Source organism: Bombus vosnesenskii, unplaced genomic scaffold (genome assembly GCF_011952255.1).
Source record: "Bombus vosnesenskii isolate JDL3184/JDL3185 unplaced genomic scaffold, Bvos_JDL3184-5_v1.1 scf7180000013297, whole genome shotgun sequence".
NCBI classification, from domain to species: Eukaryota; Metazoa; Arthropoda; class Insecta; order Hymenoptera; family Apidae; genus Bombus; species Bombus vosnesenskii.
The window spans coordinates 1,911,609-1,938,631 of record NW_022882947.1 but is presented as its reverse complement, the minus strand read 5'-3'; the positions used below and the strand labels follow the sequence as shown (position 1 = coordinate 1,938,631).

At 39.3% G+C, this 27,023-nt stretch overlaps 1 protein-coding gene across 5 annotated transcripts in view; it reads left to right on the top strand.

The window, feature by feature from the left end:
• The window catches only part of LOC117233584 (putative polypeptide N-acetylgalactosaminyltransferase 9), a 293,908-nt gene that overhangs the window by 155,185 nt on the left and 111,700 nt on the right, over window positions 1–27,023 (top strand). For 4 of the 5 annotated variants that reach the window (XM_033494025.1, XM_033494028.1, XM_033494024.1 and 1 more), the window contains one exon: window positions 21,926–22,023. The gene's annotated coding sequence lies outside the window, so the exon portion shown is untranslated. Of the gene's footprint in view, window positions 1–4,038; window positions 4,105–21,925; window positions 22,024–27,023 lie in introns of all 5 variants that reach the window. The other variant, XM_033494027.1, reaches the window with a different exon arrangement.

The following is a 27,023-nucleotide window of genomic DNA, read 5'->3' as shown; positions in this document are numbered from 1 at the left end:
GATGCCTGCCTCGTGGGTATTTAACGAGTTTCGCGTGGTAATAGTTTAATAAAGTTCGTCAACGGTAACTCGCTTCTCACCTCGCCTCTCTCTCTCTCTCTCTCTCTCTCGTTCCCCCTCTTCCTCTCCCTTTCTCTCTCTTTCTGTTGGTTTAGCGCACAGCGTTCTCTCCAAGGGAGCTACTTTTGACGCGAGAGCACGCTTGCGACAGCCTCCTTTTGTGAAGTGGCCACGGAAGGCTGACAGCGTGGGACAGTATGGTAATTCGACGGCGTGAAACCTTCTGGATATTCTATTATGGACTGGAACGTAAAGATTCACGAGGTTGCGCGGTTTCGAGGAAAGCCTCTGCATGACTATGTGTTTGTACAGTGATGTCGGTAGTGGTGAAACGTGTGTGGAAGGATTTAGTGGGTTAGTGGTACGGTATCTGCGCTCTATCTACGACCGCTTTTACAATGATTTCATTGACATTGTACTTTTTCTAAGTCAATCGATATATCGATTTGAAAATGTAACGTTTTTATTTGTTTAGCGAATGACGAGATTTATTTAGAAATTTGCCCTGCAGGGGTAAAATGTTTTACTTATATCGGAAGAAGAAATCGAAAGGGAGCTTCTTCTTCGTGGAAGCTGCTTGGAATATCAATTTTAATGTTTCAGAAGGGAAACATTTATGAAGTTATCGTGTTTCTATATTCCGTCGTTCTCGTGAACGATATTCTTCCGGATAAGAGACTGCAAAATAATATTTTGAATAATTTCAAAGTTGAAGCAATGAAAACGAGTGTCTATATCGAGACACACTTCGGAATATCAATAAATCACGCTGCAAGAAGGTGCAACGAGCGAAAATCTAGGTGTAACTCTATTAAAGTTCACGCAGATAAAACATACGATAATATCTAACGACGAAAGTGTCTCTAGTAGCTCGTAAATGCTCCGCGGAGGCAAAAAGTTTTACTTGTATGTATCAGGGAAAGAAATCAAAACGGAGGTTCTTCTCCGAGGAAGCTGTTTAGAATATCGACTTTAATGTTTAAAAAGGGAAGCATTTATGAAGTCCTGTTATCGTGTTTACGTGTTCCATCGTTCTCATAAAAGATATATTCTTTCCGTTGAGCAACTTATTTTAGATGCTCGATTTAAACACGCAACATCGACAGGAAATTCGCGAATACCTCTTTACACGATCGAGAAACGGCTCAGGTATGCATGTTTACTGTTGCGTGATTAATTTATGGAAATTTAGCTCATTTACCGATAATCAATGGAGATTTATGCCGGTTGTATTTATATCTGATGAGATGAGAAATAAAGTAATAGACTGTATTAATAGCGATTCTAGTTTTATTATTTGCAATCGCTAATTACTTATGCAAATTACAATTCCCCATGTTCGCCTAGATATTACATAAATTTATTACAGTGCCGTACATAATCTGTCTTATCTTTAAATATGCATTTAACGTGCATTTCTAAGTACGAGGAACATGATCGTTTAGTAGGTCAAAATTCGCAATCTATTAAAAAAATTACCGCGTTTATCTATCATTTGTGCGGAAAATTATACAGAATTACATAACAATGTCAGATGACATACAGATAGGGAAATGCAAGTAGCCATAAAACGCAGTAATTCTCGTGCAGCGACTAGTTTGCTCGTATTCGTAAGAATTCAATAATGTTTGTGAGACAAGTACGCGCATTACGTAAGTGCAAAACATCGAGATCCTCTGTCGTGATTAAATTTCAACGGTGTTTGATAATCGGCGTGGCTTATGCGCTTCGTGTCGTTAAACTTGCCCCGGAAACCGGAAATTCTGATCCTCTCTCCGTTTACGTTTCGTCATCGTATCGGGGAAATAACAGGCAGCAATTTTATAGAGTTGCTCACCCGCGACGTTTTGAACCTATATTCGACGGGAAATATTACACAATAATATTCCACAGCCACTTGGAAGTACCAGACTCTAAGATGGACGATAAAATGAAAATGTCTTCGAGCAAGTTCGAGTGCTTTTTATTTTTTTCTTTTTTTTGTTTTGTAGTTATTTTGAGAATTTCATCAAACAAAGATTTCCTTCTCCAGTTTAAAATCGTCATTAGCATTTAAAATATACGCTTAAAATAATATACTTAAATTTATAAAGTGGGTGGTTCGTGTATTTAAATCCCTTTTTACTTGCAATTCCTCTTCGTGGATTCGATAATATTTTGAGAATGTTTGTAAGCTGTGTCTTCTTCGTTCTTTTAAGTTAGTATTCATTTTTGTTGAAACGAAGTTTTATCGGAGTTTCTGTTATAGTAAACGACGAAAACTATAAAATATCTTTAAAGAGGAAAGAACGTCGTTCAATTGCTGCTATCTCGGAGAACGTTCTTTAACGAAAAGTACATAGAAAGATGAAAATAAAAAGAGAATACTTTCCTCTCTAAAAGATATACATACTGTTTGATTACATTCTCTGAAACTTTCGTTCAAAAATATTAATAACTAAAACATCGATCCGTAAATTGCTCCAAGCACTTGAACAACCTTATTACATCGTATCGGTAAGAAACTACCGAGGGGTTTTGAAAAGTGGCGTTGACCTCTTGACCCTTCCCTTAGAATCTCAAATCGACTGCGCCTTTCGCCATAAAACGTTTAATTCGCCCAGGAAGCAGCCTCGTCTACTCACGATCTCCTATTTTTCCCTGCTCGATCGAGGTATACGCGCGGTTCGGTGAAAGCGTGAATCCTTTCCGCTATTGTTCGACGCCATAAATCCGCTCGATATCGATGACGAGCAAACTCAATCTAAAACTCCGTGTTGTGGCGTTTGCACGCGATAAAATTCCTAGAAATTGCCTTGTTCCTCCCTTTCTATTTCATTTTCTTGGTATCTTTATCTTCCCAGAATCCCGTAATTGATGCAAAAAATAGAGAAATAGGATTGTAGTTAATAAAGTGGGTCAAAGCGAGAGAGAGAGAGAGGGAGAGAGAGAGAGAGAAAGAGAGAAACGAGTATCTGCTAGATCATTTTATCGAAATAGTACTACGTTTTTCAGTATGTAGAAAAACCATCACAGAAGGAAAAGAAATAAAACCGATATGAATCCCTTGTCACATTGGAATTCCTGGGAATGAAAAAGCTGGTCAAGCAAGCCGCCGACTCTCTAAACACCGTCAACTGCGACAACTTACATATGAACGACTCGATAAAAGAAGCAAAAGATAGTTTAATATTACGAGTGGGAATCTGAATGGAATCTAACAGCCCCGCCTTATGGTAAAAATATCACCGAGACCGTTTCAAGAACGGAAAAACGAATACTATATTTACTAGGAGAGATCATATTTCACGGATTAAGATTGAACATACCAAGATTACACATTCCCACAATCTATCGTTCAAAAGACCAACTCCTCGATACAACGAGTGCTCTTCTGCAATTACAGTAGATTATCTAATCTTACACTCTCCTAAGTATAATCTTTCGTGTGATAAGCGTAGATTGATAGGGCCGCTTAAGGACAACCTGAAAAATGAGAAAATTCACAACTTGATCGAGTTCGTAAAGGGATCGAAATTAATTGTAAGATTAATGTAACGCTTACGTACTAGTTAATCTTAAGCTATAGCTAATAACCGTTTAGTTGATAGGACTTAAAACCCTTGAAAAGAACTTAGTTTCTAACAGAGGAATAATTGAACATTCTTGGTTGTTCGTTTCGTATTCTAATGGCTACTTTCAGCATGTAAAAATCGTTACCATGCCAGTGTTAGGACATTAAGGGCATCAGGTGGCGCGTTTAAATCGCAGGGCGAAAGGAGAAAATATTACGAACCGTGGTGGGCGGTAAATTAAAAGTACGCGAGATTTAATACGAACGTATTGCGTGTACGCTTGAATGGGGAACAGAGATCCCAATAACTTTGTTTCAAGTTACACGAGATCACGAAAGCGCCGGTCTTAGCCATGTACCGTATCGTTTTAGGCGTCCTGGTCACGTTAATGGAAGAAGTAATTTTCGTTTTTTTAACTTTGCAGGTACGTACAGTTTGCTGAAACGAGTAGAAATGCTTGGGCGTTGGGCGTGGTGCTGTTGAAGCGCTCGTAAGTAGCGATAAGGTTATAACTTTGGATTGATTTTTGTATTACCTTCGCGAGAAATCCGTTATTATTTTTCGAATTCTTTCTTGAAAAAGACTCCAAGAGAAACCTGCGATGTTTAGTATCTGCTCTGACTATACGTTTTTACATCTTACATATTCGTAACTAGTTCAAGGTGAGCATATTTTAACTCGCATTATAAGAAGTACCTTAGCAACATCAGGTCCAGGACATCGTTACGTTAAGATCGCTCAGTGCTGCGATTGCACATCAAACTCACGCGTAATGATTTTCTTCCACGAGCCGAACCTCCTCTGCCAGAACGATAAACAATTATTCCAAATTTTCAAGTGTAATCTTTTCCGATACTCTGAATCTACTATCGACGGTAGAACGGATAATACCGGTCCTCTCTACAGCAGTCTGCGGTCCAAAAAAATTAAAGAAAAGAAAAATCATTTCCAGCTACTCGACCACAACAATTATATCGGCCATCGCGATAGTTTATCTGATCGAAGAAACGTCCGAAGTTCGTAATTAATACGAGAAAAGGGAATTACCAGGGGGATCGTGATTGGTTTCCTGGCACTAAACAATCTTCTTCCTCTGTCTCTGCTCCTCGCCCCATGTTCCCAGTTCGATTCAGTCTCACCCCCTTTTTTGTCATTGCGAAGTGGATTCAAAGGGGGGGGGGAGGTACGTAAATTGCATCCCGATCGACCCGGTTTTTATTTCAATTTGTTGTGAATTTATGTGCGAATTATCGGCACGCTGAACAGAGAACGAAGGTAATAAGAAGGGAAGAGAAAAGGGAAGAGAAGACTGGCACGATTTACTCGTGTCGTTTCTCGACGCTCTCGTTGACTGCGTATTCAATATTCATTCCATAAATTCGGTAGGCTCTTGGCCACTCGCGCACGACCATCTGTTTTTCCCGTTAAAAAACCTCTCAATCATTGGATTCGCCAAGATTTCGGAGTAAAGGCCTAACGTATACTTGGACTAGCCAAAGGTTCTTCAAAGATTCCGTCGATTCGTTCTCTGAACGCTTCGAATTTCGACGTGTGACAGATTCTACGATGTACCATGCATATGTCTTGCTCTACGACGTATCGGACAGATTTCGATATATTATGCAAACTACGATGCGCTAGTTGTTACAAGATCTATAATTTAGCAGCTCGACGTATTTTTAGAAAACTTGTGTCATGTTTCCTATGCGGAGTAGTTCCGTGAATTTTCGAATATTCCGAGGAGAAAGGCGAAGACTTTGATTTGGGAAAATGTAGGGGAGAAAAAGGCTGATTCGTGAGAACCAATTTGAAAAATTGTTCGAAATTTTAAATCTAAGCTGAATTATTTCAGAATACGGTAATTATCTTAGAACGTGGACCGAACCTACCTCGAATAATCGAAGATTCGAGTAATACAGAAGGGTCCATGGTCGTCAATAAGTCGTACAACAGAATTGTGAAAAACATTTTGATAACACAATATTGCACATGTATTTAAGTTTAATCAATTATTCAATTGATTGAGAGTTTGATCAACTGTCTTAAAAATGCCTGACTATTTTCACTTTTGTACTCTTTATATTAAACTTATGAAAAAAATTGAAGTTTGGTGAAGTTCGAGGCACCTCGGATAATACGAAACTTTGGTTAAAGGGAACTCGGATAACCAGAACTCCACCGTATTGTGGTATTTTAATTATCGCTAAAAATAAGTTGACGATGTTTTATCGATTCATCAGGATAACTTAATCTGCCTTATTATCGTTTCCTGATACGTTTATTTATTCCGTTGAACAGCATAGCCAGACAATTTTTCCCAGCGACTGTGCAATATCACATTTTATTACTCGATCCGTTCAAAAAATTATTCTGGAGATTCGTATCTTGCGACCAAGGCAAGTCTGACATTTCGGAAGATGATTGCTTCTGCCAGCTCAGCCGAAAGGGACCAACGCGGCAAAATAGCTGGCAGGTTCTTCCGCTCGAACGAAGCATCGAAACGCGATCCAGAAACGCCAGGGATGCGTGGCTCTCTTTCCAGCGCGATTTTCAAGGGATTTCGCTTTGATTTTATCTCAACCCTTGGAAGGTCTGGGCCGACGTGGCGTGTTGTCGATGTCGATGAAGCGAATTTCCAACCACACAGGTTATATAGTCATAGTCATCCCTTCTTCCCTTCTATCGTTTCTCCGCTTGAAAATGCTATCGGATACGGTTTCGTTTCTTTGACGCACGCCTCACCGAACATCCGATTTATTAATCACCTTTCTGCGCTTATCCAATTCGCAAAAAGTTATTAAATCCGTGACTTTCTATTATTCGAAGTTTTTTGAATTTTTGCAGCCTTAGTTTCCACTAGCTGACAATCGGACTATTTGCAAAGAACCGTTTGTGTTCCCTCTTTCGTTTAATTATTGCCATATCTCTCGATTTTATTGTATTCTATATGGAATAAGTAACATAGAGCAAACCAATATTCGATATTTGAACTTTACACTCTTTATACTTATGTAATCTAAACTGCGACTAATCGTTGCGCAATCAATATCGAATATGTAAATAGATTAATAATTAATGAGCCGGCAATATTCATAAAATCATCTAATACATTAATGCGTATTTTCATAATTCGTTTCTTCGTAACTCGGTCTAACCTTCTTTCCTGAATTTTGGTACAATTTCAATCACGCTACGTACAATCGTAAACGACAGCTGATCGGAGAAAGAGAATTCGATAAATCTAACACGAGACATTCGACAGTTTCTATCAGTGTCAACGTTAATCCAATAATCGTATCGATAAGATAACGTTGCAAAATTTCAGCGATAAAATTTTTCAACTGTTACCGAACAACGCTACTGCAAATCCATAGTCATAGTTACATAGAATTAATTCCAAAACGGGGATCTATTACTCCAACAGGATGCGATACGAACTTCGGTATCGTTACGAGGATTATTAAGTCATATGGGCCACAGTTAGATGGGTATGCGAACTTTGCTCAATAATTCCTCCAGTTATTTGAATTGTCCTGTTTCGAAAGTTGTCTCGACGAACAGAGCTGCACGTATAATAATTTGCACGTGAGCAACATATTATATATACGTCGATAAGCATCGAATATTCCATGTAATACGATCAATGTTTCATGCTCTGTTCTTCCCATAGAATTCGATTCTATCATTTTGATGTTACTCCTACGTTACATACTCGTAATTATGTTTTACGAACGATAGAAAAGCTTCAAAGTTCGTAGGTTTGAGAATTTATCTCGAATCTAAAATAAATCAATGGGATTTACCGATGTTATCCAGCGGGATTAAACATTTCCAGTTTCGACTGGTCAAAACGTGATTTGTCTATATTTCACGCTTCGTCCATATCGCGTACATTTAATGAGAAGCCGTACACGCGATTATCCACAAACTCTCGAAACGATGCACATCGATCATGCCCCGTTCCTTTCAAACTCTGTACAGCTAAACGAGCTGCTCTCGTGCCATTTTGGTTACATTTCGATTCTAATCCAGCGTTCGCAACGAAACACGGAGGCAGCTGGCGATAAAAAGACGAAACGCGTTTGTCCGCGCGATCGTGCATTTACATCTCGTTACGACAAATTTATACGCCGGGACGTAACGATTGTTACGTTTCATAGACAATTTCGTTGCGTCAGTGACGAGCCATTTCTTGGCTCGGTTTTTCGTCGGTTGTTTCCGGTCGTGCGAAACGAGCTGGCCAACCGAAAAAATCCGATCGAAGCCAGCTGGCTGTTTTATTTTCCCGCGAAATGCATCACTGGTCGGTGAACAGAGAGACATAGAGAAACTCGGTGATCTTGTTCCTCTTTTTTTTTTTCTTACTTTCTTTTCATTTCTCTTAGTGAACACAGCGGAGCGCGATTTCGTTAAGTTACACAGGCGATATCATGCAATATTCATGATCGAAGGAAAATTGTTGGAAGTGTCTGAAACGGTTGAAGGCTTACGGCTATTCAAATAAATTCATTGCTAGGTAAGACGTTTAATATTGATGAGTTTCGAGCCGAGGTGTACCGAGGGTGTATCTGAATGGGTTGATCAGAGGCTAGAGTGTGCGTGTGCATTGTGGTGCGAACAGAAATCAATGTGAAAATCCTTCTCTCTATTTTATTCGGAGATTTAGTAATGAAAGATTATAAATAAGGAGAGATCAGTATCGTTCAGTTTGCTGAGATATTACGAAGAATTCGAGTTAATGTAATTGGAGTGAAACAAATATGATCTTATATAGATTTTATCTTGAATGAAAGATTATCCTTAAATCTATCAGCCGTATCGTACGTACAATCTTTGCCCGTCAAAAAGTTATCGTTATTGCCGATTTTGATAAGTTATTAAATCAATGAATTAGATAAGCGTCAAAACCGAGCGAACTCTTTTAATATTCGTAATTAATGACGAACGCGATAAATGAAATTTTTCGTTATAGAAAAGAAACGGTTTTTAATTATTCAATTACGTAATTCCACGATGAAATACATGTTAAAGCGAAGCAATGATCGTGGGACTGTATGATTTTAATGCTTGCTTCGTTATATGTACATACATATATTATTCGTTACCGTACGCAGTCAATATAAATTCATATTTGATTGGAACGTAGTATGAACATACGATACTCAATTTCCTTTTATCTACCACTTCCATTGTCTGCAATATTACATTAACTTTCCTGGATCATCGAAAACCTTACTAATTGGCTAATTGTTAAATTATTTTACAGGCAATCCAAATATCGATCTGGTTATAAGTTGTGAATTATAAGTACTTCCTATTTTGAAACTAATTCTCTTCTTAATTATGTTTTGGGCACGAGTGTAGTTACGTCCATCTTCTACGCTTGTTTCTTCCACCACTATTAATCTCTTGACCTCTTTCCAAATTAGCGAAATCATCAGTTATACATACCATTTCACAAGTAATGCAAGTAACGACCTATTTTCTATCTTAAAATTCATTTCCAATTTTACTTCGTAATACGATAGATAAACGTTTAAACCGTAACATATATCCGCTTAAAACGATCAAATCTTTCTTCACGAACCGAGGCAGAACGCGTCAAACATATACAAACGCGTCGATACTAGTTGCACTTGGTCGCTCGTTTTCTCTCCTCCAAGGCCCAGTGTTATGAATTTTCTGCTCCGAGCTACGATGACGTTCATTCTATCCCTGTGACCATCGTCACAATTGCAAAGTCGGTCGAAATAAAACGAGAAACATTCCTCGTGAGAAACATTGATTTGCTCGCTTTCCATCTAACGGAGAAGAAAGCGCGAAGCTCACGGGGAACGTGACTCGGTCAACGTTCTGTAGATTTAAAATTTTTATGCGTCGTTTCCTTTATTGGATCAGCTTGCTCGTTTTCCTCCGGAAAGTTGGGAATTGTGCGATCGAACACCGGCGATTTTTTCGCGATTAGTGATTTGTTACGAGTCTACGAGGAAGTTGGTGTAATTTGAGACATAATAGATAGACTTTCAAGGATCGCTTATTTTACTATTATTCGTTATCGTTATTAGAGAAAAGTAGCCAAACATGGAATACCATTTTGTTTTTCGAATCTCATTCTGACAAGATCGATAACAACGAGAAAAAGATTCTTACGGCTGTTCGATCAATTTAAGCCTCTAATTTTTATTTTTATGACGCAGTAAACTACGATTTTTTCTCAATGACACCGACGTATTTAATTTCGAAAGAAACATAGTAATCTCATGGAACATTATAGCGTCATTTAGTATTTTATGTGTCATTAGTATCCACGTGGAATCAAGAGGTCGTAAATTTAATTGATTTTGCATGTCGGAGAAATCGTGGTCGTATGCCGACACTGGATGACCCACTGGACGCACGGTTAAACGGAAAAATCAGTGCTTCGCGCTTTTAACTACTTTCTACATGTAAAAGGGGTAGGTAAAATATAACATCGATTTACATATTAAAATTATCTGGAATTTTATGAATTTATCAGTTAATGTACATTTACCTCGAATTTTCTCTTTTCAAAACTATTTTCGCAAATTCGCCAGTTTACATCCGCCACGCCAGAAACCTTCAAGTGCATGCAATTACATCGTTCGCTTCGAAATTTCGCGTTTGATCTCGAAACGTAGTACGTCAAGAGAGTGGGCAGATCCGAGTCCTTTAAAACACGAATCCGTTCTCTACTACCTGCATCGACGAGCGCTTGCTATTTCTCGTCTCCTTTGAATCACGCGCTCCTTCTCGTTTATGGCACTCATAAACGCGAGGAACAGCCTGTAAATTTATCGCTCGAATGTTTTGACGAGCTCATAAACGTTCAATAACTTATGCTCGATTTATTGATTCAGCTTTAAAATGCTCGATTAAAAGACAGTTATGATGTCCCGTCTGTAATTCAAATATTCCACGGCATAACAATAGACTATAGGCTGTTATTAGATATAGTATTAGATACGGTCTATTGCAGACTAAGTAGAACGTAATTTGTCTTTCTAGTCTTAGAACAAGCTAGAGGTTTTGGAAGATAGAAGAAGAGTATCGAGCGTTGAGTATCGAATGATGAAAGGAGTTTCAAAAATTTTATAGCTTCGGTTAATCTTCCTGTACAACTTTTTCAGGATCGAAGCGATATCGTAAATTGCGATTCGTAATTTCAAATACGTGAAAAATTGTAATTATCTGTTGCTCTTTATCTCTGATTATCTCGAGATAGTCAACGATTAGAAACTTGCTGCGGAAAGACCGGTATACTCTCAACGCGAGAAACAAAACGAATTAAGGTTCGCTACTGCGAAGGAAAGCAACCGCGGGAAAGGAAGGGGGTACAAATCGCCGATGCAAATTTTACCCTTGGGCCGGCTGAAGCTACCTTCCCTGCTTTATTCAGCAGGGTCATCTGTCTTTCCTTCCCTTGATAATTCTATCTTTCTCTAATTTGGACAGACGATTGGACTGCCGTGGTGAATTCTCTAGGTTCCTTGGTGTTCACAAACGTAGACGGATGATCCTAGCTACATAGATGCGAAACGAGTACCCTAACTTTGAATACGAATCGATATCATTTAGACTTTCTTTCTCCCGTTGTTTTATCAGTTGTATTTATTTATAGTTAATTGCGTTCTGGTCGTCTATGATTTTCGACGTTTGCACGCGGTTTGGTTTAACGACAGCTGCGCTTGTTTACAGAGTCTATTTGTTCACAGATTGTTTGCATTGGTGGCGATGAGTTAACAGCGTAAATTTCGAATATGCCAAATACTTTAGCATTTGAGATTTGTGAAAGGATTGCTTCCGATTAAAATATCACGAAGCGTATTATGGAAAGTTCGAAGGAAAAGTTACATTCTATCGTTTACTCTGATTTTTTTTTTTTAATTTTCCTAGACAATTTAAAGTCTCGCAGATTCGTCTTACTATGTATGTCGTATCACCCTGCAACAATTAGTTGGATAATACTTAGTTGGTCAGTGTGTTTGTCCTTTCGTTTGATTATCGATCCTGAAGAGCTAAAGCTTCGTTTCAAACAGAAAAGGGACGATGGTGATTAACGACGTCCAGAAACGTCGCTAGTCGCCTATGCGTGTTCCCGTTATGATACTGGACCTCGTTAATCACCGTGTCTCCCGAAAACTTGTTTAAAATAGAAATTTTCATTAGCAACGTTTCCTCGAAACTGTATCCTTCCTTCTGCTGTAGTTTTTCGCTTTTCTTTTACACGAAATTCTTAGAACCCTTGCTACATCCACGAGCTCTTATCTTTTGTTCCAGTTCAGTCGTTTTAAATCGATGGATTGGTATTCGGCCCCCTTTCTTACGTCGCTATGATCGAGCATTAATCAAGCAGCATTTTGGAAGTTTTATCTTTTCCCCTGTGATGTAGGTCATCATTCATTTACGCTCCAGCTCCATTATAATTTTTCAGCTTTACCATCAATTTATGGTCCTGAGTCAAAATAAAATTGTTTGGTCGTCGATGCATAGCGTAGTTTGTCTCGCGATCTTCAATATGAAATCGATCATTGTCATTCTGGAGAGTCTTTTCTAAGGCAATTTCTAGTTCTAATACATCTTTTTTAAATTCTTGCATTTTATGCAGCACGTAACGACTTGAAAATTTTACTGTCAGTTTCAAACACAGAATTGGTCGTATAATTAGGATCTTATTCTTGGATTTAATCGGAGACGAATAAAGCTTGTTAATTTTAGTAGATGGTAAAGTATTTTCATATACTCGAGATATCGGTCACAGCGATAAAGACTCGACACATTCAATTAGCACTGTGAAATTTCGTCGGGTGTCAGAACTGAGATTTCACCAAAATGTCAGAACAGTCGGAACGTAAATTCAAAATTCGTCGCGATATCAGATTGTCTGCGTATCGTGGAGACTGGCAGCGCGGTCGAAAGAGGGTTGGTAACGCGACGGTATAGTCGTACGAACGCCAGAAACGCCGCGGAAACAATGAAGAGACGAGGCTATGTAAAGAGACGATGTTGCAACGGCCGCTTAGCACAGAGACAATGAAGTTTATGCGGTGCCGAGTGCCGTTATCTTATGACGACGCGGGGGATTAAGTTTCAAGCACCGACGGAGCTTGCACTTCTCGCCTGCTTATGGCGAATGCTCAGAAGCGTATTCGTATCCCAGAGTAATTCTCAGTTCACCCTCCGTTTCCTCTTCGTGGATTGTCGCGACGATAAGAGCCGATGTACGGCAACTCGCCGCTACCTGAGTTTCGATTTCAATTTCCCGTTATAGTTAGAAAGTTGATTTCTATTCCAAATGTATTGGCTTTTTCGGTAGTTTAACTCTTTATCCGATGCAGACCGAAAAGAGAACGCTCCTTCGCTTAGAATGCAGATATTGTACGATGTCACTGTATTTTCAGAAATTGTGTCAAAATACGAAACATTATTTCGCTGATTTATTTATTATTGCGAACGTTTATGAAGTTATGAGAAATTATTTTACAGGAAAATTTCTACTTCTGTATCTACAGTGAACGAAGAACGTCGTACTATTATTTTATTATCAGATACAGTTGCTATTGTCCTATTTGAGATTTTTCGTAATCAAATCTGCCTCTAACACGATTACGTGTAACATCTTTGAACGATATTTAGTATGGTAACTCTATTATCGCACGTATATGCATGTTCTTCGTTCATGATCGATACGATTTACGTCCGAATGATGCGAACTTGATGAACATCGTACCACCTCGGAACGCAACAGAGTGCAGGTTGAATCGAGTTCCCGGGACGGGCGTATAAAAAGTTGTTGGACGTTAATGGCTCGGTAAAGATTACGGGGCGGGTAGACAGCTCGTGGCGGGAGGCAAAGGACAGAGTGCCGTTATTCTACGCGTCGTGATGCACCGATACCACGGGCTGTTCGTCTACTATCCCGTCAGGGGAGCCAAGTTTTCGCTGAATTATGCATGATCCCTCTTCCTTGTCCTCCATGATAACCGGCGACTAGCCCAGCCGCCTCTTACGCCACACTTTATTTAATAATAACGACACTTTCGTTTCACCTCGTCCTTTATCGGCGTTCCGTCGTTTCCACGGAAGTATGTCTGTGTAACACCGCGTTTACCGGGTCTCTCGTAAAAAGGTTAAATTTAAAGGCTATAGCCCGCGAAATTCTTCGAGTGGTCCGTGAGTGGAGTATGGATTTTTATGCAAACTCATACTTCCGCGGATATAATTAAAAATGTAGAATCGCAGTAGGATGTCAGCGAAACGTTGGCGCAAAGTGCAAGTGTGAAGCGCAAGTGTAAAGCGCGAGTGTAATGTGCAAATGCAAAGTGCAAGCGCGAAGCGCAATAGCTACGCGATTGTTTCTGGAAAACCAATCTCATAACGCTCGTTAGGAAATTATTTTACCTACACATCGAGTATTATGGCAAGCGCTATACGTTGGACACTTTATATACCGTTTCATATTATGCGCATTTTGTACAATTTCGCACTTTGAATTTATTCAAACGAAGGATTAAAAAATGTTTGACAGTGCTGTTTCTCACTGTATCTCTATTACGAGGTAATTCGTTCGTTGGAGAATTGTTTAGGCGTTTGAAGAAATAATCGTTCGTAAGTGGAAGGTTGAAGGAATGAGATAAAATTTCATATTCTAATTCGGCCTGCTTATTCGTCTGAAATAACGAAGAGGCTATGTACATCCATTTCGGCTACTGCGTGTCGCTTAACTCGTGCGAAGCCCATTTGTTCATTTTCTTTACTTTTCCTATTTGCATCAAGTGAATAATGGTAGGTGGCCTACTTTCATTTTAAACGCTACTTCTCGCGCTCTTTGTTGCGAATTACTCTCAGTAATACGCTCTCGCCACTATTTTCAAAGGTTTCATTTTTATTGTGAATTTTTTTCAATTAAGATATTTTTGAAAGAAAAATAAAAGGCTATCGGCAAAAATATCACGTCACTTTGAAAAGGCACAGACAAGTCAGATTATTAACAAGGAAATTGGGATATCGAGCGTTCTGCGAACTGGTTGCAAAGAAATCCTATCACGTTCTGTTCGACTTCGACATTGTATAAACTAAAAATTTAAAACCTAATTGCGTGGCAGAGAAGGCAGGCCTTCGACGGAAGTTAAATCCTCGTCTCTATCTCCGGCGAAGGGAAACTCTTTACAATACTGGTTAAAAAGCTTCCTTTGACTGTGATGCACATTGCATCGTAAGAATTAAGGCCGAGAGCACGCAAAAGATGGCGTGAAAAGCGAATGGCGTGTTCCTCGTTGACCGATCGTTTATTTAAAAATAGATGAAATTGAGGGCAAATCGATGCGCCTGTTTTTAAGTTCCAGTTATAATTAATATCCGCACAAACTAAGAAAATCACTTGCCAAAGAAAAGAGATTATTAAATTTCGGTATGTAAAAATTTCACTATTTTAGATATTTCACAATTTTCAAATTTATTAATCATCTTTGTTTTACCGAATCTCTTGTCGTAGTTTTACATTATCAATCGTATTGTGCATTCATCGTTCACCTCGTGAATTTCAATTTTTGTCACTCGTTCACTTAGGGAAACGTCTTTCGTACTTTTCATACTCTAACTTTTTAATTGTCCGTATTTCGAACGGTCGATCGAGATGAATCGGAATGCGAAACGATGGTTGTCGAAAAAATGCAGTTGCTACGGTTCTCTGGCTGAATTTACAAGCGGGATTAGCCTAATGGGTTAACCATGTAAACGCAGATTCGAGAAACGGGGGAGGAAGATCGACGATGGACCGAACGTGTCGTGTTCTAGTAGACTCGAGCGTATATCTTTCGTCGTTAGGCATAAAAGATGGTTCTCAGCTTTGGGGCAGGGTCAATAGAGCGTGGATAGTCGATACACGATTTTTTATGAAATCGTATGGATAAATCTAGTGGTTATTCGTCCATCCGAAAGAGGCAGGAGTTATCGTTTTACGCAATTCAATCGACCAGTGGGATATTAAAGAGTATAATAACTACTTTTGCGGAATAAAATCATTTTCTGTTGCATATAATAATTTTTCAGAAGAGAAAAAAAATACCATATGGTACTTTCGCGAGTACAGAGAACGTTGGCATATTTATAAATGAAAGGATCGCCGCTGAAATCACTTGTTTAGACGATCAACGAGATTAGACGTCGGAAACTCTAAATAGATAACTTTATCAAACATCGGAAGAAGATTTCGATAATTGAAACGTGGGGGAAGCTTCCATTTTACTAAACCGGGTCTAATTTGCCGATTTTCAATTTCGAATGACGACAAATAACGATGTGGTATTGCGGTTAAAGTGCCTACTTGTACGGAAATTACATTGGATAGGTATCAAACGAATCGGCTTTTTGCATGCAAATATCCAAACAGCTAGTGCAATGTTAATAATGCAGCCGAAATAAACGTCAAGAGCTGGTAATTTACGCTCGAGTTTGATTAAGAGATCCGTTCGTTTGCTCTTTCACGGCGTTGTTCGCCGCTTGTAAATGCGTTCGATCAGCGAACGTGTAATTCCATGTCGCAAGAGAGCGAAGGAAAAAAAGAAGTGAAAGATTCGAAGAGAACCGTGTTTGTTTTAAGTTTCTCCTTTTCCTTCTTCGATTTATGATCGTTTCTTAAGCGACGATTGGAAAAATCGCTTTGTCCGTCGAGTCAGTGTAAATGTCAACCAACCAAAGGTTTCTGTTGTGTAATTTGCAAGCAGAATTTAACGATTTGAATCATGTGGACGAGTAAATGCAAGAGGCAGTGCAACGGTTACGTAAAGGTAGACAAAGTAATTGCAAGTATGAACGTGTTCCTTGGTAGTTATTGGCTGCGAATAATCGATGGATATTTCTCACAGCAGAAGCGATAGGCACGCTTTGTAAATCTATTATGTTGTTAAGAAATGTATCGAGTGGTGTGATTAACATTACTTTTTATTCTTTGAAATTGATTGGAATTCGAGCAGAATTCGAATATGAAACAACATACCCACGCGTAAAATCCGAAAGGAACCCATTTGCTTAAAAAAAAAAAATGCTGCAATCCGCTCGGCAAAACCAATCTTTCAAACCTCCATAAACACATTTCATCGGGGATATCCGTCAGAACCTCGGCAATATTTTTCCTCGCCAGAAAATCCGTCAAATACCCCATCGAAATCAAAACCCGCTCTCGCAGTCGTGAAAAAATAATTCCGTTTCGTTCATATGAATCCTTCTCCCCTTATTCCTCTCCCACCTTTAAAAAGTCACAGTCAAGATTTCTCCATCGGGCAAAGTACCGATGAACTCGCAAATAGTATTAGCGAAATCACTTGGAAAGAGTGCGGAAGGGGATTTTCCACGGTCGATCTCTTTCGTTCGAGGTTTCTGTCGGAACGAATTCGAACGTTTGTAGCAGACTCGTCGGCTCTCGACTTTTAGAGCCTAGCTATGGATCGAGGCCAATAAAATGCAGATAGTTAATCCTTAGCTTTCACCTTTGCCCTTTCATGCCTGAGTTTCTTGATCGAAATTTATCTGAAAACGTCTCCGAATGGACACGGAAAAGCTGGAGAAGGGAAAAAGCTAGGCTGTACACCGTTAGCGCGGGAACAGTTTGGCGGATCGAGGGTCGGCCATCGAATACAACGACTGCCGGTTCCGCCGTTAATCGGTTTGATTCGCAGCGATGAATGCGCCGCAGCGACAAATTGCTAGGATCACGTTCGAACGCCGTCACGCTCCGCAAAATCCGCTTTGAAACGCGCGCCCGCGATCCACGAGGCAAAAGAGAATTGCGGTGTATCAGGTTGAAAGGAAGAGTGAGAAGCGTTCAGGTTTAAAAAAAACCATACAGAGCGGCGGGACGGGGGAGAAAAATCGACAAACAACCGCGTGACATCGATGCCGCGGAATTCGACTCATTTTTGACAAACTATTTTACCTCGCTATTTCTCTCGCCGTCCTTTTTTTCATTGTCTTTTCTCTCGTCTTTCTTGCTTCTGTCTCCTTTTCTATTTTTTTTTTTTTTTGTATTTTTTCTGATTTGGGATTGTTTGCCGAAGCATTGGAGTGGGACCTTTTCTCCGTGTTCGTAATTACAACTGCAACTATCGTGGGTTTGAATGCCGCAGTTTGAGGGAATTGGATTTTTTCCGTGTATTTAAATAAATGAAAAAAAGAAAAAAAAAACGTTCTGGGTGAATAAAAATTTTGCGTGTGATGGAAGAAAACTGATGAAATTGATAATAGGATTTAGCTTCCAAATAAATACTTGCTCATTTTTAATTCGAAGGGTTTCAAGAAAATTATGCGAAGTTCGATAATTGTATATTCCCTTGTAATATTCGACACTGTGTAATTTCTTTTATCTCTCGGATCGCATTCTCTAGAATCGTCCGTATCGTACTCGCGTCTCCACTGAAAACCCAAAATATCCGATAGACCTGAAAATTCACTTTTGGATACATTTCACCGCGATGCTGCGGGTTTACTAGACAGTTCTCGAGCAAAAAGAATCATAATGGAAAATGAAGAATTTTTTATTTTACGCGGCTTGTCTAGCGCGCGCACAAAGCCTTATAGTTCCCCTTTGAAACTTCACATGCGACTTTCTCCACGTGCAAAAGAGACGCCGGTAAAAAAAGTATGGCCCGCGTATGTGTAATTCAGTCGCAACGAATGCTTGTAACGATTCCAAGGGCCGGATAGAATAACCGGCCTCGTTTCTGTGTTACTTCATGCGCGAACACCGTGTAATACGACACTACGCTGTTTTAAGAAGTTGTGTTTTCCAAGGACCATTTTCTTGCTTGGTACACCGGTTGTTCGTTGTTCGCATTAACGGCTATAACGCTATCGCTTACAGACGCATTAACGTAGCGGCATTGTTCGGTGAATCCGTAGGTTTCTTCGTTTCTTCGCGTGTTTTCAAGCTCCTCCGTGCTGTCTTGGGATTTTTATCGGTCTACAGCGATCTTCGAAAGCGTTGGTCTTTCTTGAAAGCTTTTGGGAAAGGAAACTTTGGGAATCGCGGGGAGAAAGTTAAGACGCGAGACGTCTCGGATTTCCAAGTTTTCGGATTTTTCAACGAATCACTTCTAAGGAATTGTTTTTTCTTTTTCTGCAACACGTGATTTTTTTAGACTCTAACATTTTCTTCTTCTTTTTACAAAGAACCCCTATCGTTTCTGTTGGATCTATTCTGGTTTCCGTAATACTGGCGGTAGAAGTAATGAAAACTGATGGTAGTTTAAAATTTCGAACGTATTTTCATTTGAATGAACTGGTTAAATTAAGAGATCGTGGCCTTTTCATTTTTAATTATCCAAGATTTTACGTCTGTTTCACTGTTTTCATTAATTGTGCAAACGTCGCTGAGGTATCAATTTCATTTGCTCGGAGACAATTACTAATGTGTAGAATTTCGTGGTATCATATTTTATGGAACGTAGACTGATCGGTTCTACAGATACATTTTTTATATCGAATGAATTCGGTTGCAACAGTTATACTCCAGTCTCCTTGAATAATTTATTTCACACATAGTACAAAGAAACAAATATTGGATTGGTATCTAACAAAACTATTCTCTCTTTCGGTCAAATTTTGATACATTCGATATTCCATACAGAATTTTCACAGGTTCAACAGTTTTTTATTTCGTAGTAAGCGAACAAAGAGATTTGTTATCGATATTCAGGTTCGTATTAATTTTTTTTTTAGCAAAAAATTCTATTTAAAAATGCTGGATAAATACGCGTAATGAAATTTACGAAACAGAGTGGGATTTAAGAACTGATAATTTATATTTGGTCGAATGTAGATCGATCTTCGTAAAGAGCGAAATTTACATCGTCATTAGAAGCCATGACACGTTATAATTAGCATTTCTCTTCGTCTCGGCGCGAAGAACAAAAACCAAACACGTGATTTCGCGTTCACGACTTACCTTCACTTTCTAACTTATTGCTCGCCTTCTATCTGCTAATTTACATACTTCTCGCGTTACACCAACACGGTACATCGTCGTTGCATCCCAGTGAGCTTTAGTGCATTAGCAACGCAATGGAGAAAGGAGAACCGTTCTCGTTTCCGCCTTGTTATGACGCTGAACACGGGCTCGCCTCTCCAATACGACGCCGCGATCGTTTCCTTCCAGTCGAGTATCTCTGATGCCACTTTTATCGCCGAACATTCGACTACTTGAACTACTTGAACTAACGTAAGGTGTTCGGTTTGCCAGGAAGGTTACCATATCCCTCCAGTTCAGAAACCTCGGCAACCTTATCTCTTTTACAATAATTTATTACAATATGACTCAAAATTACCTTTTGGAAATACCAAGTTCGTAACATGTCAAAAATAGCCTTCCAGGCGATCGTCGTGCTATAAGCTTTTCCGACGAAAGCCTCGCATAGCTGTTTGAACGATATATTTCGAAGGTAAAAAGAATATATTCCAATACTAAACAAAATACGTAAGATTAAGTATATGTATATGTAATAATCTAATTGTAACGAAAGTATGAACGCGAAAGAGACTATAAGTCGTGTCTTCATCGAGAATGTGGTCTCTGGTCGTATCTCTACCCTCTGCCAATACTGTAATCACCCTGAATCTCGGTCAATTACTCAAAACTCGCGTCTCGCATCGACATTCACCTCGTCGCTGCTATTTCCTCTCCTTTCCTGCGATCGAACAGTTTGCACCGGCGTGAAATTATAAGCGAGCTCATGCACATGCATTGTACACGATGCCACGCGAAACTGCCGTTACGTTGGTCGTACTCGAAGGATGAGACTCGGTTGTTCCATTCTTCGTTATACGAGCGAAGAAACTGTAGAAACGTGGAGCATTGGGCGAAATCAAGAAGGTCACGCCGCTAGGCGGAATTACTTCCGTACGATCATAATTCCCGTAGACGTACGTACATCCTCTTTCTCTCATCACCCTTTCTCCTCGTCCTATGGCTTTCACGTTGTTACACCGCGAAGCTCGGTCAGAGTTTCGGGTTTTCACTGGCTTCGTCGTCCAACGACGTTTAATATCCGTACGCTGAATTCAAAAGCCTCTTTTCCGGCAGCTGAGCAGCAGACGCCATTGTTCAGCCAACGCTCGACCTAAAGTCCCTTTTCCCCCGTGAGAGAGTTATTTATACGCTTAAAAATTAATCCGTCACGTTAAAAGTCGTGCTTTCGTTTACAGGGCTGCTTTCTCGCGATCTAGGCTAGTCGGCTACGTGGCTGCTGCGTGTTATTTTCGGGGATGAATTGGGTTCCGTCGTTGAGCTTTTCTTAAGGAATCGAGGGCGAATAGAGTGCCTGGAATAGTGTACCTAGCTTGTTTGCTAGCTTGTCGCTGTTTTCGTACACAAAATTTGTTTTACGTACACGCGCACCAAGCGGAGGTAGTTTCGTGCAGCGTCGACAAATCCAAGGTCCTTTTATCGTAACATAGGCTGCAGTCAACTTTTAAGAAAATGATTCGTAGTATAAACGGAACTTGATAAAAATGATGAAAATTGGTTCTCCGAAATGTGGCGATGAGCATCGACAAGTCACAGAAAGAAAAATATCGTAGGACAACAAAAAACTTTTTCTTTCCTTTGTATACGCGTTTAACGTTGTTTCAGCAGCGCGGCCGATTAGCAACGTAGCACAGTTAACAGTCTACAGTTTCAGATACAGCGTCGTAGATCCGAGGAATTGAAAAAGCTTCGGTAGACTTTGGATAGAACCCAACGATTTGGTTATATCGTTAGGCAGTATAGGGATTTTGAGACGAAAAATTGTCCACGTGCCTGAAACAATTTTTCTGTATTTATGCAGTTCTTTTGTCGAGAATCGTTATTGGAATGGGGAAATAGTAAAGTGTTCGTGCGTAGCATAAACGATCGCCATTCAAGATTAAACGTACATGCTCGCGAACGCAAGATTACAGGATATTGCTGCGTATTCCGTAGGCGAGTTACGCCGGCAGATATTTTATCTATGATAATTTATGACCGTTTAAATCTTAGAAATGAAATAGCGTTGGACGTTTTATGATTTTATCGCGCTACGAGTGTGGATAAGGATGCTTTATTTTCGGATCTAAGCGGTTCGTTTCTGACAACATCCATCTGTCGGTTGTTATAGCTACACGAACGTGTTATATTATATCCCGTGATTTATGACTGATATTATTATACATGTTTCCTTATACCATACTGTTAATTTATGGATATCATAGATTTTCTACTTAGTTAAGCATAAACAAATGTATTATATTAGTACAACGAATTGTATTTTTTGCTGTTTCAGGATAACGTGTTGTTCAGTGGGAGTTTACGAGACAATACTTTTCACTTAAGTAAGGATTTACCAACCAACCGCTGTGTGCATTTCTATAAGCAGTATCGGTGAGTGAATTTAAGTAGCAAAAAAATTATAATTCTCTTCTATTTTCCAGGCTCTTATTTTACACGCTCTTATATTTTTCTTTTTTCGTTGAACCTATAGAAAAATAAAGGAAAACCAATGATCCGTTAATTATTCCACGATTAATCGCTAACAATTTCTTCCACTTACGTTACATCAAATAATACCAAAGTCTCGATGCATCGTTTTAATGCAAAGTATCGATACCCGCTTACTTCCAAACCATTTACCATTTCTCTCGTTTCAATGAATCAAATAATCAGTCCATTAATTCGCACGTGACCGGGTCGAGTAATGTCCATCGTGCTCGTTGGCTCCACGGCTGATAGAATCGTCCTGGCTCCCAGCAAGGAGCACGGACGGTTGAACGAAGGGGTGGCCTGATAACAAAACTCGTCTGGATGAGGGATATTAATGCTCGCGCGAAGACGGCTTTAATAAGTCCGCGACGTAATGAAAACCATTCATATAAAAGTTTCCTGCGCGAGGTGACGCTTTAATTGAACGCAGCCACGAAGAGGTCTCGGCACCCCTCCATCCCCGAGGCTTCCTCTTTCTTGTGCCGAGCTGTAACAAGATGTCAGAGATTACCCTGGCTCGCTTTCCCTCTGCCACCGCCACTCTGCCTCTTTTCCTCTTTTCGACTTTTCTTTTCCCCAACGAATCCACCGGTTTTATCTTTCTCGTAGAAGTTTCCACGCGTTCTCTCCCTTTTCTCTCCGTTCTTACCTTCGGGTAGGCGACTTTCATTAAAAATTTTCTGTTGGTCGAGCCGATGGAGCCGTTTCCTCTGGAACGTTTCAATTGATATCGAGCCTACCATTCAGTCGGGAACAAAGGGTAAGAGAATCGCGGCCGGGGATGGGCCGACTTCATCGGCAAAATTGGGTTTTTCTTCTTCGAACAGCCAGAGCCCAGGCTATTAAAAAGGATCCTGCCTTTCAGATTGGAGGTGTAAATGCGGGTTTGATGGGAAATTGTTGATGGCCGAACAGCGACAATGAGAATGTTCGAGCGAAGCGTGCTTGCTGGTTTCAGGCTGGAAATAGGATGGCTATTATTATAGATGGCTATATATATATAGCCACGATGGTTCTTTCAATTGATCGAGAGTGTGTACAAAGTTATCGAAGATAGCTTTCTTTTTTATCCAAAGTGTGATTGCGACAGGCGTAAATTTTTCAGTGTATGTTCGAAAAAGTGACGAGATCGTTGAGGGCTTTTAAAAGCAAGTGGAACATTTATGAAACTGTCCGTTTTTAATTGCACGATTTTTTATGGGTTATTTGATAATATTCTTAAAAGTATTCTGTACTGAAAAGAACTCGAAATACCTATCCATTTTGATTTTTGGAATGGAACAAGTATTCGATAACTTTTAAAGAAATTAAGGAATGTGAAACGCTTTTTCATGAAATATTTCCACATGTATTTCGACATATTTTTGCAAGATTAAATATTCTCTCTAACTTGACAGCTGTTTTATATTCTTGACTCGATTTGCTTGACAATTTCGACCGGTTTATGTTTCGATGTTTCTGTCAAAAGTAATCTTGGTACGTAGAGCGGAATTTAAACGCGATATTCCGCGGTAAGCGTCAGTTTTCATTTCTCGTCGACAACATTTTCGCTGTTTAATTTCAGCATGGTCAAAAGTGACGGGCTTTAAGGAACAAGAAAAATCCGCGAGACTTTTTCGCGAATATGGCCGTCTTTCGCACCACGTGATGCTTTTACTTTCTGCTTCCATCCCCTGTTTTCTTCTTGCTACGTTTCTCGTATCTTTATCAACTTTTTACGAGTATCCTCTGCCCGCTTGTTTCCATAAACGGGGTTTGCCGATTTGTTACCGTTCCGGTCCTTTTCAGCGTCTTTTGTTTCCTGCTTTTTATCCTCGATTTTGGTCTTTCTTTCCTGGGAAATTTATCTAGGAAATAAATAGAAAACACCGTGAGATTCGCGCGATACATTTAATTTAAATTTAATTTATTACAACGATAATAAATATTTAACGAGTTGTTTCGTTTGGGAAAGGAATATAATTTCTGGATCATGTCAATCTTAACTTGTATAAAATTATTTTATTATTATCCCGAGTAATAAAATTCATATTTAAATACTTGATAAATGATCGTATAAATGTTGACGAAAAATATGATCTAATAAATAATTGCAAAGTTAACGCAACGTTAAAATATATTTTAAAAGGTCTTCGGAAGAACGAAACATTGAACGATGCAACGAGTATCGTTTCTTCGAGTGATTTTCATGCTTAATGTTAGAAATAGTGGCCGTCGTGATAATTCTAGTAGTTTGCTGACTTGAGTTGGATAAATTTTCACGATCGTTTCGCTGTCAACAGTTAAATACTCGAATTTGTATAAACTTGACTGGTGCATTGGTAATCATTTGCACTTTAACGCTTGCGGTGCATTCGTGTGTACATTCCGATAGTCCCCGTAATCAGTCGTATGTTTCGTCGTTGTTTCCCGTGATATGTACATGAAACGCCCACCATACGGAATATTAGTATTTGTCGACGACACGTGCTATCACCAATAGGACATTCGGTAACTTGCGTGTCCGTGTGTGAGACGTTCGAAATTAACGAAGCATCGACTCGCGTTGATTTCTTTACTAGTGCGTCGTTTCAGACGCACAACGTTCTTCACAACGCTACGTTATATTATTAATATTAATAATACAATATGTAGTAATAAAAGAAAATTTTTTTCAATCGGGATCTTGGTTTCGATAAAATTGGATTCGAAACAGACCAATCTATCAACGGGTCCTAGGTTCGATTTTTTTCGGAAACGAATCCTCAAAAGCAAAACTTTTATTCTGCGGTTATTTGTAGAGCCCTTGTTCATAGAATGCTCTCACATCTCGTTGTAGTACAGTTATACAATCTATAGTTAACAAAGTACATATATACATTTCCAAACTCGATTCTTTCGAAAACGAAACGAAAAACTTTTACTCTACACTTTCTACTTATGTTTGCTTTAAAATACCCTCGTATCCAATAGTAATACCATTATACAGTCTATAGATACCGAAGTGCACGCGTGCTCGATGAATTTTCAAACTCAATTTCCTGCGCTACCCCCTGAAAACAGAGTTCGAATCGAAAAAAAAATTTAGCCTCTTCCTTATTATTATTATATAGAATAATTTCCTTTATATATCAGTCGTATAGAAACAGCTTATATTTAAATTCGCATGCAATTATTCTCGTATCATTAAAAAAAAAAAAAAAAAAAAATCTGAGCGTATTTCAACCCTGAAAAAAGCTGGCTCGTGGACAGGTGGCGAAGCGTTACGCGGTTGCGTTCTCGCGGATACGTTACAAACAAAGGAGTTACCGCGAGAAATATGAAAAAAAAAAAAAAAAGAAAAAAGAAAAAGGAACGAGTTGACTCCGCCGTTGCAACAAGATTAAACGCATAGTAGTCCGTATATGCGCCTTCTTTCATCATTACCGACCAAGGGTTAATTAAATTCTTGCCATGTATTTCATTAAAACGTCGAATAACAAATGCCGACGGTTTCGAGCGTGCCCAAGCAACTTTTTACCGGTAAACGAAATTTTCTGTAACGAGAGGAAAATTTCCGCGAAGGTTTGCGCACGGACAGAAGGGATGCCGTGTTACGAGGGTGACGTGACTTTCCGCCTGTTTTTTCGGACTCGGATGTTCCGTGCATCCTCAACCGTGTTTATTCGTTTAGCTTTGTCGGTTGAAACGGGTGCGAGATTTTAATCGGGCTTTCTGTAACCTCGCACGTAATTCTACTTCGTCCTTTTTAATTAGGAGAATGAAAATGGTTAATTGGGAGGTTTTCTGAGTTACCGTTACGGAAGCTCGTGTTTCGCGGAGTTAAGCTACTTCATATTTATTTTGTGAACGTTTGTGTGAAGTAATAGGGGCATAATTTAGCGCATTAGTTTACCGTAATGAATTCATCGGTCTGCTTTAGCGTACGGTGTTACATAAAGTGTATTCTAAACTACATAAAAATTACCTTTTCAGTTATTCGTTTAGTTTAGTTTATCAAATAAAGTTCCGAACTATGAGTTTTGAGAAAGATGGCATCTTTTCCAACAAACTTCTCCAAATTTATCTCGCAAATAAACGTTCGAATTTGTATTAACCAGTTGCTGAAATGTAAAGTTTCTTAATTACCAGAGTTTAAGAAAACGTAAGAAGAGGTAATATTTCTTGTATTTGTACTGTAATTGTGGGCACTGTGAATTCCTCGTGTAACATTAACTCTTCTTAAGTTCGTTTAACTGTTGAGCCGTTTGTTGGATTTGGAATTCCATAAAGCTAAAACAGTCTCTTCTTCAAGTTTCCAAGGTTCGGTAACTTGGAGCATTAATAGCTTCATTTACGAAGAATCTCCGGCTGATGAAATTGCTGTTGTCTTAAGGCTATAGTTAAATATTTGTTAATGATTAAATAGCCTCCTACGTTATTACGTTGAAAGCTCATTTGCTCGCAGTCTGAATAACGGCCAGAGATATCAGTCTATTAAAGCTTTCTCCGTTTTTACTAAAAGTAATTCAATTTTCTTAATAGCCGTTTACGTCGTGCAATACCTTCTTACGTAGAAATTAATCTATTATCATAGAGAAATGATAATAATTAGAAACATGGTATTACGAGCCTCGTACGAATAAGAGTAGAAATCTAAAATATGAATTGAACACGAAGATCACAAGAAAAGAACGAGATAACGTTAATTGCTCCATGGATGTTCACGGTGTTGGTTCGCGTTATTTCCCTGTCACCATAGCCGATTGCAGTCTGGCTTATCTAAATAGTGCATCGTTCCCCCATGGACGTAGCATGGCTCCCGGAAGGGCCGTGTTTCTCCTCGCATGAAACATCATTATCGTGGCCAGGAAAATTCTCCGGCTCATATAGAATCAGTTAACATTGGCAGCCGTATTATTCTTTCGCTGCTGGCCATATAT